Here is a 5,959-nt window from a genome sequence, read left to right as displayed (position 1 = left end):
AATGTGGTCACATAATTATTTAAACACAATAGTGTATGTGAGTGATGTTTCCATTAACTGTTGGGATTTTACACAAATTGTAACTCCTTCAAGCTCCTTTCATCTGGGAATTTAAAAGTCAGATTAGATCTAGATTGAGCTTTATGAGGGGTCTCTCAATGATAAAAATAGCAAAGCATTTAAGGAAGTGTTATCTATATACAAATAGCCTATATCTTCAAAGGATAGTTCATATAACTAACATGCAACAATCCTGATTATTTCAGTAGGTCATATACAGAAAGTATAATTCTCATTTCCCTACTTTATTTTTTCTGAGAGTAATATCACAGACCTAAGGATCATTAAAATCAGGTCCTGGATTTTTAATTTTCTTCAAAGGAATGTGTCAAGGAAAAGTATATGCTGTAAAAATCAGCTTATCACTGACAAGTCACTCCTTAGATTATTAAAGGTGCAAAAACTTCCACAACACCATTTACTTTTTATAGAGAAAAAATGTAAATGTTACAGTAAGAAGAGAAAAATAGTGTAACTCTATTCAGAATTGTTGAGAGGCATAACTAATGAGATGCTATGCAATACTTTGCAAAACTGTCACCTCTCATTCATTTGAGTTCCAAATCTCCACTTGGGTATGAGCAAAATCTTTTGCTGCTGCTTGTCTTGTTATGGCCAGAGGTCCTCCTCCTAGACTATCTGCATTGTTTCTTTTTTTTTTTTTTTTAAAGAAAAATACAGTTTATTTCAAGCTTACAGAAACTTTCAGAGCGTGGCTGTGCTCCATTTGTCCATCTGTTTGTTTGTCCAAAGTAGCAGGTTGTTGGGGTAGGCCCAGAAACTGCTCCCTTGTTGAGCTCTGAAGCTCAGCTCCCAGAAGGATGCTTCCAAGACTACTCACAGGTCAAGCCACAAATTAAACAATAAGGTATTATTTATTGAGATGACTTCGATGGGATGAGGTGTTTGGAAAGAGGTTGGAGGAGACAGAAAACAAAGCCCAGGTCCCCTGAGCTCACTGCCTAGACAAGGTCTTAGACAACCTGAAGGAACCTAGGGCCGGACCCTGGGCTGCAGGAAGGAAACATCTCTGGGAGATTCAGGAGCACAGAGCTGCTCTGGGTGGGGGTGGGGGAGGGGCAGGTACCACAGCTACTTTCATATCTTCAACTAATCTCTCTTCTATTTGCAAGCTCATCTCACCACTCCTTACCCAGCAGGAATATTGCTTCTCCTGCTGGCTCTCTCCCTTCACACATTCACCTGCCTACTATCAACCAGCATTTAGCTTCTCCTGCAGTTATTCCCACACCCACTCATCCCTCCCTCTTCACACTGGTTGCACCCAAGAGGCACTTTGCTGGGAAATCAGGCCTCATCACTCAGGCCACCCCAAGTGCAAGGACCCTTGGGCTCTTCTTCCCCTGGAAGAAGCTGGACAAGGGAATGGGGAGAAGGTGGATATGGGATAACCAGTCCACAGGTCTGCAACCCTCCAACAAAAACCCTACAAACAAATCCCAAACAACTAGCATACAAGGACCCACACCATTTCCAGCCCCATTCACTTTTTTCTCCGGACAATGGTCCAGCCATCCTCCACTATATCCTCCTCCTTAATAGTCTGGGAGTCTGGACCAGAGGGTTCAGGCTGGGGGCAGACCCCATCTGTAGCTGCCCCATCATTCGTAGCTGCAACCTCCATCTCCTCCAAGCTGTTTGCATCATCGTCCTCATCGGTCTCTCCGGCTGTCGGCAGTGCAGTGGCTCTGACCTTGCACTTTCTTTGGGTGATGAGAGAGGCCATCTCCTTCAGAGCAGCCCTATCACCCCTCTGGAAGTGGTGGAACATGCTCTGCAGCTGCTGGCTCACCTGGGGCAGACTCCCGTCCTCCACAACCGTATCAAACTCGTTCATCATTAGCTCCCCGAGGAAGTCCTCCACCTCATCTAGCTCCAAGTCAGCACTGCGGAAGCAATACTCCTCCACTGCACCCCCCAGCCACTCAGCCTTCTCTTGGCTGTGCACACCTCCGAAGCCGTTGTCCACAGCGATCTGCAAGGCGGGCCAGGCCTCCAGTGCCACGCGGACTGCAGCCCCGAAGAGCGCTCGCACATCTTCAGCAGCGCCCGCCATCCTGCATTGTTTCTTAAACCGGTGTTTTGCCTAACACTGACCTTCAGAATGGTGGACAAGACAACAGAGCAGAGTGGTGGCGACTTTAATAGCCGTGGGCATGAGCTGTATGTGGATTGATGACAAGACTTGTGCTGGACCCAGGACACTGATGAATCAATGCTGTTCACCTGATGCCAACATTTTTAAATTAGACTTTAATGCACTTACAGTCCTAGTTCTAGCACGTCCACCTCTGTGATTTTAAATGTTACCCGCTCTAATCCTTAGTCTCAGTATTTATAAAATAGGCATGATAAATAGTCCTTGTCACAATAATTGAGAATACAACGAGATGAGGCATGCCAATTTCTTTGGCATGCCAATTTCTTGTTCATGCTTACCTATTTCTTGTCTGTCCTTACCTCACTCCCAGGTAAAAATTAGGGACTTTATCTTGTACCCAGAGGTATCTCCAGTGCCAGGAACAGTGTGGTCACATAGCAGGAAGCTTGATAAACATTGTTCTGAAGAAATGAATGACTGAGACAATGCAAGAGAAGATCCTGACATGATTCCTGGCAAATAGTAAGTAACTGCTCAATAAGTATCAACCAAATTAGTTCTTTGAAATGTTTTTTCAATAAAGTAGCTCGTGTAATATATCTTATAAAGACTCTGAGATATGGGGCTTCCTGGCCCAGTGGCTAAGACTGCACTCCCAATGGGGAAGCCCAGGGTTCGATTTCCAGTCAGGGAACTAGATTGCACATGCTACAAATAAACATGATCTTGCATGTAGCGACTAAGACTCAGTGCAGCCAAATAAACAAATGGAAAACAAAAGATTAAAAAAAAAGACTCTGAGATATCCTTCAGTGAAGAAATCTGCATAATTTTTATTTCTTCAGTGAAGAAATCTGCATAACTGCTGCATTTACCAGTATTACTTAGCCACAAAACTCCCTCTTCTCAGCTATACCTGCTAATCAATATTTTGCAACACTATTGTAAAACTGAACACACTTTGGGGAATAAGGAATTAGTTCAGCATCCCTATTTTAGGTAAGGCAACTGAGATCCAGCTATTAAAGAATTTGCCTAAATCAAGTAGCCAGGAGTAGTAATTCCAGAACTAGAAGCAAATGTTCCAAATTCCAGGCCTGTTGTTCTCTCCCCAGTGTGTGAGCCGTGACATTGTTCTCTGGGATTAGAAGGTATTGGATTCAAATCCTACACATGTGAGAATTAAAGATTTTTAAATTAAATTTAAAAAATTAATTAAAAAAATAAAAAAATAAAAAGACAAAAAAAAAAAGAAGAAAGTAAAAAAAAAAAAAAAACAACAACAAAAAAAACCAAATCCCACCTGCATTGTCTAACATTGAGGCCTGTATCAGGCACCGCTGGTGCTCCACCTCACAGCCTCTCTTCTCTAAGGGGGGGCCTCTTTGACATCTGAGCATTGTGTACCTGTTGGAATTGGCCCCCAGGAATGTGCAACCTGGAGGGTCTCAGGGCTTAACACCTCACTGGGCAACCTTTGACCAATGGGGGATGGTCTCTCATGGGTAAGTGCTTTCCCTTTCTACTCCCAGGCAGATAACGCTGAGGTGCAGTCTGTATGTCTCCCTCTGGGATGGACCCCAGGCACCCACAGCAGTGACATAGTTCACAGCTGGGTAGGAGTGTATGTGAACTCTCCACATTGCTAGCTTTCCTCCTTGCCACTCACGCTGCCTTTCCCCAGGTGTGTTACTCTTTTGCTTACTATTGGAAGCAGCTGTATTATCTCTTGTGAGCCCATTAAACATGCGCCAGGTTTCACACCAAAGGTGGCTGCGATCCGGCAGGCAGGGGTGTAAAAGAGGGAGTGACGTCTAAATATAAGTTGGACTAGAATGGAGGCCTCTCACAGATGAGAGGTGCTACTAGGCTCAAAGCTCTGTTGTTTTCCTCTTCCTGAGTTTTCAAGGATTTTGAGAAGACACAAGAACAATGTGTTTACAAACATACTCTGTGTTTTTAACACCTTCTGGTTTTTCTGTTATGCTGAATGAAAAGAGGAAGCCACTCTTGGTGTGGGAAAACCATGCAATCTGAGGTCATTACCACGATCCTTCAGCAATGTTGGGTAACCTACTAGGGCACCAGAAGTTCAAGCTTTAAGCTTATTGTTCTGCTCTTGACCCTAAGGCAAGAAAGGGAGGCAGCATTGCTGTATTACACTGTGGACAGACCCCCAAATCTCAGTTTATTTCCTGCTTATGTAATGATACAATACAAGGGTTTTGATTCAGCAGTTTTCTTCCATGTTATGCCTTAGGGACATGGGCTGTTGCACAGCGTGGTCTTGTTGTTCCCTGGAGCCTCATTCTCATCATCTGTATTCAGCTGGCAGAAGACGAGAGTATGGAGAAGGCTCTCTGCCCACAGCTGACACTCAATACCAAAGTTTATATTCCACTGACAAGAACTAGTCACGTGGCTCCCCCCAGAAGAAGGAGGTTAGTAAATGCAGTGGTGAAGTACACACTGGGGAAAGCAGCCCACCATCTCTGCTACAAAGGTACAGTTGTCAAGAATGCCAGTTCTAGGGACTTCCCTGGTATTTCAGTGGTTAAGACTCCACCTTCCAATGTAGGGAGTGCAGGTTTGATCCTTAGTCGGGGAGCTAATATCCCACATATCTTGTGGCCAAAAAACAAATCATAAAACAGAAGTAATACTGGAGCAAACTCTACAAGACTTTAAAAATGGTCCACACTGGGAAAACAAAATGTTAAAAAAGAATGCCAGTTCTAGAGCCTAGGACCTGAATCCAGATCCCAGTTCTGCCCCTCAGATGTTGTTTACTCAGACATGTCTGAGTCTTCGTGACCCCACGGACTGCAGCACACCAGGCTTCCGTGTCCTTCACTATCTCCCGGAGTTTGCTCAAACTTTTGTCCACAGAGTTGATGCCATTCAACCATCTCATCCACTGTTGCCCCCTTCTCCTGCCCTGTCTTTCCCAGCATCAGGGTCTTTTCCAGTGAGTAGGCTCTTCACATCAGGTGGCCAAAGTATTAGAGCTTCAGCTTCAGCATCAGACCTTCCAATGAATATTCGGGGTTGATTTCCTTTAAGATTGACTGGTTTGATCTCCTTGCTGTCCAAGGGACTCTCAAGAGTATTCTCCAGCACCACAATTCAAAAGTATCAGTTCATTGGCACTCAGCCTTCTTTATGGTCCAACTCTCACATCTGTACATGACTATGGAAAAACCATAGCTTTGACTATACAGACTATACAAAGTGATGTCTCTGATTTTCAATATGCTGTCTAGGTTTGTCATAGCTTTTCTTCCATGAAGCAAACGTCTTTTAATTTTGGGGCTGCAGTGACTGTCTGTAGTGATTTTGAAGACTGAGAAAATAAAATCTGCCACTGTTTTCATTTTCCCCCATCTACTTGCCATGAAGTGGTGGGACCAGATTAAACCAGCTTTTTCACTCTCCTCTTTCACCTTCATCAAGAGGCCCTTTAGTTCAAATTTATTGCCTGCCTTTAATTTGCTATGAATTAACTTGGTTTCTCAAGTCTTAAGAAGGAATGGTTAAAAGTGAAGTATTCAGTTAGTTCACTTACCTGGTATCCCTGGTTGAAATTGTCTACATTTATCCATCTCCTATATTGCCATCAGAGTTCTGTCCCTATGTAAATCTGATTATTTTACTTTCCTGCTTAAAATCTAAATTGCTTCCTTTCTACCTATGAATTAAGTTCCAACTTCTTAGCCTGGTATATCAGGACCTCTAAACGCTGCTACCCTGACTTATCTTTTACCACCTGCTCCAGCA

The 5,959-nt window shown here is 43.6% G+C and overlaps 1 pseudogene; it reads right to left on the bottom strand.

Annotated features, from left to right (window-relative positions):
* Nucleotides 1–1,564: 1,564 nt before the first annotated feature.
* On the bottom strand, nt 1,565–2,137 carry LOC138095531 (pre-rRNA-processing protein TSR2 homolog pseudogene; annotated as a pseudogene).
* Nucleotides 2,138–5,959: the final 3,822 nt, after the last annotated feature.

Source organism: Capricornis sumatraensis, chromosome 19, assembly GCF_032405125.1.
Source record: "Capricornis sumatraensis isolate serow.1 chromosome 19, serow.2, whole genome shotgun sequence".
NCBI lineage: Eukaryota > Metazoa > Chordata > Mammalia > Artiodactyla > Bovidae > Capricornis > Capricornis sumatraensis.
The sequence above is the reverse complement of the archived record's forward strand: the minus strand, read 5'-3'. Positions and strand labels throughout refer to the sequence as shown.